Raw genomic sequence first — 12229 nt, 5'->3', positions numbered from 1 at the left:
AGTCTGCTGGACGGGGGAGTGGGACATATTTTGGAGGGAATGCTTTCTATGTATTGGAGTCATTCCTGTATATTAGTCATACATTTGATCAAATGATGCTCCAAGAATGTTTTATGTCAGGATCCTTTGGATATGTGCTGTGCTTTCCTATGTGGTGAACCACCTGGGGCTGCAAGGAGGAAGTTTCCCCGAGTTACAGGATTCTGAAAGGTCAGTTATTCCACCTTCCCAGGCAGTTCACTGGTTTCACCTACCTGGTGGATTTGAAATATATAATCAGTCTTGATTATATATGCCTGGAGCAGTTAGGTTGGCACTTGTAAGGCTTACTGTACTTGCCCCACTGCCTGCCTTCTGGTGCATTCCCCCCACCCCAGCCCCGGGTTCTGGGGATTGATGCCCCCTAATTTCTCCCTGCTGGCTGTTTCTCTTAGGTTGCCTATGAATAGGCTTCATGCCAAAGACAGTACTCGGTCTCATCTTGTGCCATGACACTGTGGCACTCTGTGCTACAGAGGTCAATGGTGCCATGGCATAAAAGCATCCTGGGTTTGGAAAGGGCAGCCACTAGAGAAAAATGACTTTTAAAATGACGCTTCTCCCCAAAACAAATCATCTACAAATCCTCCTCTGCATTTTAAAATGAATTCCCTGCCAGTGTCTTACCTTCCCTTGGTGTGTTTGCTTTCCACAAATCCTCCATCAAACATGTTTGCTGGCAGGAGGATTCAGAGAAAAGGTGAGCTTTAAGCTAATGTTGGCGAATATTTGCAGAAAGCTCATTCTGAATTTGCAGCCACAAGTCTTCACACCAGGAACCAGATCTTGAGACCACTGACATTTTTACAGAAAGCTAATAAATGCCATGTGATGACATGTGCCCAATCAAGACAAATCAAAATGCAGATGGTGATTATAAAACATTCGCTCATGAACACCATTCACAAGTAACATGCCACATAAATTATCTTGGCAAGTCACAGACATGAAAGAAAAATGGACATAGATTCTTAATCACTGTTGATTTACTTGCTGAAAAATCTAGAGCTAAAACTGTGCTACTTTGTATTATGGATTGTAGAGATCATCGGTTGGAATAAACGAATGTATCTTCATGGGTTGTACCATGAGATAAAATGAGGACTATTGGATGCCCTGAGAAGAGCCATCTTAGAGGGCATCTCTCAACCCCATTTATCCACCTGTAATATTCACAAAATTATGCAAATACAGTTGTGCAGTGGACAGACATTATTTCCAATGACTGTTCATCACATAACTCTGTTTGCACAATTTCATGTGTTTGCACAAGAATACTCTTATGCAGCTGTGTGTGCATTCATTAAAAAGCACACACAGAGGGGAAGTGACTTGACTAGCAAGCCGGAGTTTGCTGGTTCAAATCCCCACTGGTATGTTTCCCAGACTATGGGAAACATCTATATCAGGCAGCAGCAATATAGGAAGATGCTGAAAGGCATCATCTTATCCGGCACGGGAGATGGCAGTGGTAAACCCCTCCTGTATTCTACCAAAGATAACCACAGGGCTCTGTTGTCGCCAGGAGTCGACACCGACTCAACGGCACACTTTACCTTTACCTTTATGTCAGCCACTACTGGCCTACCTTAAAGCTTCTTTTAAGGAGTCTTAAGTTGATTTAAGGATTAATAAATTGCTTTGAGAGCTGTTTTTTTGTTCAAAAGCATTATATAACTATTTGTAACAATAGTAATAATATGCCACACTTAGAACGCATATAACAAAACATTTTGTTATAAAATGAGTTATTGCTAAATTTGGTAATTTAACTACTCCTACGCATATTTATATACTGCTTTTTAACCAAAGTTTTTTTTAAAGCGATTTACATAGAAAAATAAATAACAAATAAATACGATGGTTCCCTGTTCCCAAAGGGCTCACAATCGTAAAAACAAAAACATAAGCTAGACATCAGCAACAACCACTGGAGGTATGCTATGTTGAGGCTGGATAGGTCCAGTTGCTCTCCCCTTGCCTAAGAGAATCGCCACTTGGAAAAGCACCTATTTGCTCAGCTAGTAGGGATGTGCAAAACGTTTCGACATTGAAATGTTTTGACTTGAAATTGGCCATTTCAGGTGTTTTGGGCTTGAACCAAAATGCCTTTTTAAATAAAGGGCATGTTTCAAGTTGAGAACAAAACAACCCCATTTCAAGTCAAAATGTTTCGACATTTCGAGTGCCATTTTGGAGACCTGTTTTCTCCGTGCTGATTGGTTTTCTGGCACTGGATTCTGATTGGCTTGTGATCTCCTTGCTTCTTGGTTGGCTTGTTATCATGCAGACCAAGTGTTTCCATGGGCGACTGTGACCCCTTTGGCATTGTGGTTTGTTTTGTTTGTGAGATAATGTCGTGGTGAGAAATGGACAGTGGCAGCGCTCTGTGTGTGTGTGTGTGTGTGTGTGTGTGTGTGTGTGTGTAATACTTATTGGTGATTGCTGTGATGAGCTCCATGTCTGGCCTTGAGACTAACTTGTGCTTCATTCACTGCTCTATTCTGCTTGGCAATCTGCATTACAAGGTATACACAGTCAAAATGTGGCTGAAGGTGCTCTAGTGAAGCTAATGGCTATGCTTGCTGCTAAGGGTGCTGCTGTGGCAGTTGTTGCAATGCTAGGAAGTATGGAGTCATAATTGTGTGTGAGAGAGCAACTTGTGTCAATGATGTTACTGCAGCACAGACACTGGGGATGGCAATAGATTCTGGGTCAGTGATTCTTTTCTGGCCATTTTTGGACTGTGTTTGAAATGTGTGTTCTGTGTTGAGAGGGACAGATTCCCCTTTACTGTCTGCTTCTGCAGTGTTTTTATTTTTCAAGGCAGGATTGCAAAATGCTTTGCAAATTGTAATGCAAAACTTGTGTGCACTCTGTGAGTGCAGCTTGTTCCGGTCATAGGGAACAATGGGGAAACTCGAAACACCCTATTGTTCCTCGTGTAACAATGCCAAAATATTTCATCAAAACAGAAGTTGAACTGGTTCTTTCAAGGGAACAAACCTTGAAATGTTTTGAGTGTTTTAGCCATAGGGAACAAAGGGGAAACTTACGACACTACACCCCATTGTTCCTCATGGATAGCTCCTAGGTATGCCCCAGTGGGTTGTGTGTTAGGGCATGATGAGTGCTACCTACCACCCATCTCACAAAAGAAGTGGGCAATTTTTAACACATTTTTAACCCATCCTCCAAACCCCTATAGGATTTTAAACAAGATTTTAAACAGATTTCTGACCTTTCCCCAAAACTTCAATAGGATCCAATGGAAATGTTTTGGGCATTAGCATTTTGTTTTGATTTTGAAACAAACCACAAAATCTGTTTCATGCACATCCCTTTCAGCTAGCAGTGGTATCTAGTCAAAGTTACCAGGGGTATCTAGTCAAATATACCCCAAAGAAATGCCCAGATTTGAATGCTCCCAGAAGTGTAAGGTAATGCCCAATCAGAAGTGCAGAAAGTCCTTTAAAAACAATCATTACAAGACAATCTAAAAACTGTATAAATCCATTAAAATTAAAACATTTAAAACAGATAAAAAACCCTGGAAGGCCAGGCCAAAAAGAAGGCTTCTGAGGACCAACAATGAACTCAAGCTATGGATTTCTACTAGGAGTGCATTCTACAGCCCAGGAGCAGCTACAAAGAAGGCCCAATTCTGAGTTGCCACCAGATGTGCCATTGGTAATTGGAGATGGACCTCCTCAGATGACCTAAACGTGTGGTGGAGATCATGCAGAAGAAGGTGCTCTCTAAGGTAACCTGGACCTAAATCATTCAGGGCTTTAAAGGTAATAACCAACACTTTGTATTTTTCCCAGAAACATATTGGGCTTGGGTCCAGGTTACCTTATAGAGCCCCTTCTTTGGTATCCCCATCGCTCATTGAGGTCATCTGGAGAGGTCCGTCTCCACTTACCACCAGTACGACTGGTGGCGAGTCGGAGCTGGGCCTTTTCTGTAGCTGCTCCTGGTCTATTGAATGCATTCCTGGCAGATATCCACAGTTTTGGCTCATTGTTGACCTTTAAGAGAGCCCTAAAAACCTATTTGTTTGGCCTGGCCTTCCAAGGCTTGTAAAGTGTTGTTGTTTTTTAAAAGTATTTTAATTGGTTTTAAATGAGTTTAATTGTTTTTGAATTGTTTTTATATTGTTTTTAGCATTGTGTTTGAATTGTGGGTTTGATGTCTTTTTAAAAAGTTGTTGTACACCACCTAGAGCCTCTGGATGGGACGGTTTATAAATATAATAAATAATATAATTAATAATGCTGGCAGCCAGTGCAACTGTTTCAAAATAGGCATAATATGGTCTCTCCAGTTTACCCCAGAGACCAGTCTGGCTGCCGCATTTTGGACTAACTGAAGTTTCCAAACTACATATGGAGGCAGCCCCATGTAGAGCGCATTACAGTAGTCAAGCCTGGAGGTTACCACCTGATGCACCACTGTTTTGTGGTTGTTCTCTTCAAGGCTATCAAATCAGCCAAAACTGGTAGAAAGCACTCCTGGCCATAGCCTCCGCCTGAGATACCCTGGTGAGGCCTGGGTTCAGGAATACTCCCAAGCTGCTTACCGGCTCCTTCCAGGGGAGTGTGACCCCATCCAGCACAGGAAGATCTAACTCGTCCCTCAAGCACCTCCATTGTGCTTGGATTCAGTAATGGGCCTCATCCAGCCCATTATTGCCCATAGGCAGGCATTTAGTGAATGAATGCCATTTCCCGATGGTGAAGATGACAAGGAGAAATAGATTTGGGTGTCATCAGCATACTGATAACACCCTGCACCAAATCTCCTGATGACCTCACCGTGTGGTTTCATGTAGAGGTTAAAAAACATTGGTGGCGGAATGGAACCCTGAGGGATTTCATTTAACAGCTCCTGTTTTGAGGAGCCACTGTCACCAAGCTCCACCATCAGGTCTCTACCTGAGAGATAGGAGTGGAACCACAGCAAACAGTGCCCCCTATCCCCAACTCCCCCAGGCGATCTAGAAGGAGACCAGGGTCAATGGTATCAAACTCCATTGAGAGATTGAAAAAACCCAGCAGAGTCACACCCCCTCTGTCGATTCCCTGGTAAAGGTCATCCATCAGGCCAACCAAGGCTATCTCAACCTCATAGCCAGCTCTAAAGCCAGTTTGAAATGGGTCAAGATCAGGCCTGCACAGCATATGCCTGTGGGCGGCATACCGACCACAAGACTTCTTTTCTTCGCCCACAGGGCCATTCCTGACACTTCCCTCCCTCCTGAGCCCTCCATGGGGATTGCTTGCTCCCTGCTTGCTTGTCCCAAGCCCCTTGGCCACTGTTGGCTGGGAGTTTCCTGCAACTGAGGGTGCATGTGTATCCTGCAGGAGATAGATGATGCACATGTGCTCAGAGTGAGGACACACATGGGCCCTGTATCTCCTGCAGAATGCACACATGCCCTTATTTTTAGGAAGCTCCCAGCCGCCTCTGAACTTGTAGCTCTGGGGGCTTTAGGAGGCTCCTCAGGAGATGAGATAGGCTTTGGAGATAGTCTGACAAGCTACATCTTTACCCATACCCTCCCTTTCATGTACACAGTGGAGGGTGGCGAGAAGTAAGCAGGGAGAAAGCAAGCCCCATGGAGGGCTCAGGAGCCAGAGGGAGACAAGTTGCAAGTCCCATAGAGCACATGCTTGCTGCCTCCTCCCCAACACCTTCCCTTCTGGGCTGTTTCGCTGCCAGCCCAACCCATGGAAGATCGGTTGCAGCCACTACAGGGATGGGTGGGTGGTGAAGGCTGGGCAGATTTGGCTTTTACACTAGGGTGGGATGGTTCTATTTGCATTGTTTGTGGCTAAAGCACAGTTGGTTGTGCTTGTTTGAAGACCCCACCTCACCCCACAGTCCTTTCCCATGCACTCATCAAGCCTGCCCCATTACTTCTTTCTTACTTTCTTTCCTTCTTTCTCCCTCATACATTCACATAAAGCCTGCTCCCACTGTCCCGCTTTCTTTCTTTCTTTCTTTCTTTCTTTCTTTCTTTCTTTCTTTCTTTCTTTCTTTCTTTCTTTCTCTCTCTCTTTCTCTTTCTTTCTTTCTTTCTTTTTCTTTCTTTCTTTCTTTCTCTCTCTCTCTCTTTCTCCCTCTGCCTGTTGCATAAAGCCTGTGCCCAACATCCACTCACTGTCCCCTCTCTCTCGTACACATTGGTGGGTTTATTGTGAAGGATCAAAAAGTGTGTGGTGAAGGATCAAAGGTTCAATTTTTTCCATACAAGTGCTCCATGTTAAATGGGATTATTTGTGTGAATAAGCTGTGTGAAACCATGAGGGCTTGTATTATTTTTCCTTACAAATGCAGTATTTTCAAGTTAGTTTGTGAATTATCAAGAAGGGGTGTGACTCCATGGAGCTTCTGCTGTTTTTCTTTTTAACAAACGTATTCATGTATTTTCACAGAATGAATTTTAATTCAATTTCTTTTAATATAAATTAATCTTGTTCTACCAGAACTTCAAAAGTTAAATTTTAATTAAATTCATTTTAATTTTATTTTTAAAAATAATTAATATTAAGTGTTACTTTAATAACCAGTGCTCTAAAAACTGACCTCGGCCCCCATGCCAGGCTATGGTCAGTTTCGGCCCACCAGGGTATTTGAGTTGTGCACCCTTGGTCTAGATAATCAGTTTCCTCCAAAACCACCTGGAGCTGGTCTGCAACCACCCTCTCAATCACCTTGCTCAAGCATGGGAGATTAGCCTATGACTATCCATCGCTAAGGGGTCCTCGGAAGGCTTCTTAAGAAGCGGTCTAACCATTGCCTCCTTCAGACAAGGAGGCACCCTAGCCTCCCTCAGTGATGCATTTATGATATTAACTAGGCCACCTCCAACAACCTCCTTGCTAGATAGAAGCAGCCAAGTTAGGCAAGAATCCAGAGAACAAGTGGTAGGCTGCATCTTTCCAAGCAGCTTGTCCACATTTTCAGGAATCACAGGTTGAAACTGATCCAATCTAATACTGCAAAAGGGATTGCTGGACACCCCCTTCATAGACTTTGCAGAAACAGTGGAGTCCAAGTTGGCCCAAATACAGGAAATTTTATCTGCAAAGAACTCTTTAAAAGCATCACAGCAGAACAAAGTTTCCATAGCTTGGAAAGATTTTGGCTTCCCAAATCTGTTAATAGATCTGCTCTGGAGTGCTTGGCTAGGACACTCGAACTATGCTTTTGGGTTAATGTTGGGAATCAGCTTGACTGTGTGGGAGCAGGCTATTAGAGTACTAATCTTGAGCAAAGCTTTAGTCTGGAAATGATGAGGAAGCATGTATGCAGTTTAAAGATTTATTTTGAGGAAGAAGGGGTACAGAAAATGAAAGGTTAGTTAGGCAAAGCAATAAAATCTTAACTAACAGTCTTAACAAGAATATTACCATTTTAGGTTAAGGTGCAAATTGTAAATAAATCAGCTTAAGGCTTGCCAGAGAAAGGGCTTGGATGCAGAAATGGAAAGGAAAGAGAAGGGGAGAGGAGATTTAGAGGGGCAGGTTAGTATTTCCTGGCCTTATCCAGTGGTGTGTCTGGTGCTCTTGTAGATGGGCGAAAAAGCAGATTTCCTCGCAGCGGGGAGGCAGCAGAAAAGCAGGAAGAAGAAAGGGCAAGTTGCATAGAGCTACCACTCACAAGCCTGAGAACCAGGATAGTAAAGGTCCGTATAGATTCTGATTCCAATTCTGACTCCGAGGCTACGAGGCTGGGCTAGGGATACTAGGGATAAGCCAAATTAATGTCCTGAGGCAATGTATAAGTCACTCTCCCTCACTGGAGGGGCCCAAACCACACTGAACAGTGAAATTCATGTTTGCATGAATTGGTCAATTTGGGGGTACACCCAAGGAACAAAAGGCTGGAATGGCTTGGAGAAGTCTACTTGGACAATTGAATGGGTGACCTTAAAGCTTAACTAGAAAAGGAGATGTCTCTTCCAGGTGCAGGTTTTAACAAGTTCTCCTGCTTCTAGTCACTGCCAATTCATTAGCTGCTGACAGTGAGATGCGGAGTCATTGCACTTATGTGAGATACTGTGGAGAAGCTTAGCTCATGTATCTCTCTTGCAAAAAGGAGTTGGTTACTTCCCTAGAGAGTGTTTTTGACTTGGGGGGTCTACTTGCCAACTTCCTTCTCTTTGACAGAGAGGTTTTGGGGATGACTCCCGTACAGTCTCCATTGTTGTTCTGACCTCGGAGTAGCATTGCCCCATGTCTTGCTTATGTTAAGCAACCATTGCAAGTCTTGTCACATATGGGCATGTGCAGAGTTCACAATCCCGTGAGCTCAGGTATCCCAAATGGAAGCTGTTCCATTTTTCTTGCAGCTGTTCCACAGTTCCAAGAAAATGGTGGGGTGCTGTCTCCTACCCTAAAATAAAGTTGTTTTGGCAACAAAAGCTGCTCTTCAGGGACTAGATCAAGATGGCAGGAAAACACCTGAGACACTGATGCTGGACTTCCATCTCTGAGATTCTGGATTTCCATGCCCCATATCATATTTCACCTTTCCTCTAAATATTGTCTGTAGGATTGTTTTTCTTCTGCTTCCCTTAATGAGCTTTACAGATTTAGGCCTTTTAATCTTGCCTCACAAATCAATCCCTTCAACCCCTTGATAGTTTTTGTTGCTCTTCTCTGAGCTGCTTTGGTTTTGTCAATAACTTCTCCGTAAATGATTCCTATGAAAGAAAGAAAAAATCTGTAACAGTTATGTAAATGTGACTGGCGGATCATCTCTTATATGTAATGGACTCTGGTGACTCATAAAAGAAAAGAATAATGCGGTGCCTGTATAGTTAAGGTGAAGTATAAAACCAGAGTTAGGGTCGGAACCAAAATTACCCTAAAATGAAATTCAAGATAGAACTAATTGTCAGAATCTTTTTTTCCCCATGCAGATCGATTGTGTCCTGAACACGATACCACACATACCATGCACAGAGCCTCCTAAATGACAGGTGAGCTCACTCCTTTCAAGCCCCCTTAAGCCCCATTGGCACAGTCATGGCTATTAAGGAGTGCGTGGTCAAACTCCTGCTGCCAACAACAACAACAAATATTTATATACCGCTTTTCAACACAAGTTTCCAAAGTGGTTTACAAAGAGAAATAATAAATAAATAAGATGTATCGCTGTCCCCAAAGGGCTCACAATCTAAAAAGAAACATAGGATAGACACCAGCAGCAGTCATTGGAGGTACTGTGCTGGGGGTGGCTAGGGCTAGTTACTCTTCCCCTGCTAAATATAAGAGGTTCAGCACTTCAAAAAGGTGCCTCTTTGCCAAGTTATCAGGAGACAAAATAAACAGGGGCAATGCTAGTCTTCTCTGTATCATTCCAGTTTTAGTATATGTGCTGCTGAAGCTAGTATATTTGCTACCCCCATTGGGAATAATGAAAGTAGCAGCAGGAGCGAGCAGGCAGTCCTGATTAGAGATTAAGGACCCACTCACTGCCTAGAGATGTACATATCAGGTGGTATTAAAATATGATACATAAATAAATAAATAATAAATAGCCACTGAGATTACCTGCCTTCACAAGCCATGCCAGCAGGGTCTAAAGGGACTTGGAAGCGAAGTGACAGGCGGCTCACTGTGCAGTCTGTGAACCACTAATTTGAAAATTAACCCCTAGGAAGCTGATTTCACAAGTTAGTGGCTATATTTGGCATTTTTTAAAAAATTCAACCTTTCAATGTGCCCAAAATTTCAGGACCCTAGAGGAATGTGTTCTTTTTTGGGGGGGGGGAGTGGAAATGGGTTGAGTATTTCTCAAGATTTTAGCCTTTGAAATCCCCATATAAAAAGTATGAACAATTAAGAACACAAATCACAGGATTTGAAGGCAGAACTGGGAAGGGGGGCAGTAAAGGCAAATGTTTGAAAGCATGAACATCATACGAACATACAAACAGTCCTGCTGGATTAGGCTCAAGGCCTATTTACTCTAGCATCTTGTTTCAAACAGTGGCCCACCAAATGCCCCTGAGAAGCCTACAGACAGGAGTTGAGGGCATGCCCTCATAAGAACAGCCCTGCTGGATCAGGCCCAAGGACCATCCAGTCTAGCATCCTGTTCGCACAGTGGCCCACCAGATGCCACTGGAAGCCACAGGCAGAAGTTGAGGGAATGCCCTCTCTCCTGTTGTTACTCCCCTGTAACTGGTACTCAGAGGCACCCTGCCTTTGAGGCTGGAGGTGGCCCACAGCCCTCCAACTGGTAGCCATTGATAGACCTCTCCTCCATGAAGTCATCCAAACCCCTTTCAAAGCCATCCAGGCCATTGGCTGTCACCACATCCTGTGGTAGAGAGTTCCACAAGTTGATCATGCATTGTGTGAAAAAGTACTTCCGTTTGTTGGTCCTAGACCTCCTGGCAATCAATTTCATGGAGTGATCCCTGGTTCTAGTGTTGTGCGAGAGGGAAAAGAATTTCTCTCTCTCCACTTTCTCCCCACCATGCATGATTTTGTAGACCTCTATCATGTCTCCCTGCAGTCATCTTAAAAAGCCCCAGGTGTTGTAGTCTTGCCTCATAAGAAAGGTGCTCTAGGCCCCTGATCATCTTGGTTACCCTCTTCTGTACCTTTTCCAGTTCTACAATGTCCTTTTTAAGATGTGGTGACCAGAATTGTACGCAGTACTCCAAGTGTGGTCGTACCATAGTTTTGTATAAGGGCTTGCATTTCCTTTTGTCGGTCCTAAATTTCCCAAAGTTCATTTTCATGGGATGGCCCCTGGTTCTAGTGTTAAGGGAGAGGGAGAGAAATTTCTCTCTCTCCACCCTCTCCACTCCATGCATAATTTTATATACCTTGATCTTAGTTGCCTCTTTTCCAAAGTAAAGAGCCCCATATGCTGTAGCCTTGTATCATAAGGAAGGTGTACCAGGCCCCTGATCCTCTTGGTTGCCCTCTTCTGTACCTTTTCAAGTTGTACAATATCCTTCTTAAGATATGGTGACCAGAACTGTATGCAATACCAATACTCCAAATGTAGTTGCATCATAGATTTGTATAAGGGCATTATAATACTAGCATTCTTATTTTCAATCTCCTTCCTAATGATCCCTAGCATTGAATTGGCCTTTCACACAGCTGCCGCACATTGAGTCAACACTTTCAACGAACTGCCCACTCAGACCCCAAGATATCTCTCCTGGTCAGTCACCGACAGCTCAGATCCCATCAGCGTATATGTGAAGTTGGGGGGGGGGTTTCCCCAGTATGCATCACTTTACACTTGCTTACACTGAACCACATTTGCCATTTTGTCAACCACTCACCCAGTTTGAAGATATCATTTTGGAGCTCTTCACAATTTGTTGTGGATTTCACTACCCTGAATAGTTTAGTGTCATCTGCAAATCTGGCTACTTCAGTGCTTACCCCAGCTTCTAAATAATTTATGAACAAGTTCAAGAGCACTGGTCCCAGTACATATTCTTGTGGTACCCCACTTCTTACTTTCCTCCATTTTGAAAACTGTCCATTTATTCTTACCCTCTGTTTCCTGTCCTTCAACCAGTTACCAATCCATTCATGAACCTGTCCCCTTATTTCATGACTGCTAGGTTTACTCAAGAACTTTGTCAAAAACCTTTTGGAAATCCAAGAATACTACATCAACTGGATCACCTTTATCCACATGCCTGTTGATGCTCTCAAAGAGCTCCAAAAGTTTAGTGAGGCAAGACGTGCCCTTGCAGAAGCCTTGCTTGTTCTCCTTTAGCAAGGCCCTTTCTTCTATGTGTTTTGTCCTTACGTATGCTTTCCATCAATTTACCTGGCACAGAAGTTAAGCTAAATAGGCTGTTATTTCTCTGATCTCCCCTGGATCCCTTTTTGAAAATTGAAATTACAGTAGCTGCTTTCTAGTCCTCTGATACAGAGCCTGACTGTAGCGAGAAGTTTTGCTAGGAGATCAGCAATTTTATATTTGAGTTCCTTCAGAACTCTTTAGTGGATGCCATCTGGTCCTGGAGATTGGTTAAGTTTTAGTTCTATGAGACAATTTAGAACATCCTCTCCCATTACCTCAAATTGGCCCAGTTCTTCAGCCTTCAAACCTGAGAGGTTCGGTTCTGGAGAGGGTATCTAGTAGTGTTCTCCACCATGAAGACAGACACAAACCCATTCAGTTTCTCTGAAAT

The 12229-nt window shown here is 43.3% G+C and overlaps 1 non-coding gene across 1 annotated transcript; it reads right to left on the bottom strand.

Moving 5' to 3' along the window:
• Positions 1-9338: 9338 nt before the first annotated feature.
• LOC128352670 (U6 spliceosomal RNA) lies at positions 9339-9445 on the bottom strand. The gene has a single exon (XR_008320567.1). It is a non-coding gene; the product is annotated as a U6 spliceosomal RNA (small nuclear RNA).
• Between the last annotated feature and the right edge of the window lie 2784 nt (positions 9446-12229).

This window comes from Hemicordylus capensis, chromosome 3, assembly GCF_027244095.1.
Source record: "Hemicordylus capensis ecotype Gifberg chromosome 3, rHemCap1.1.pri, whole genome shotgun sequence".
Lineage (NCBI taxonomy): Eukaryota > Metazoa > Chordata > Lepidosauria > Squamata > Cordylidae > Hemicordylus > Hemicordylus capensis.
Note: the sequence above shows the minus strand (reverse complement) of the source record. Positions and strands in the feature narration are given on the sequence as shown.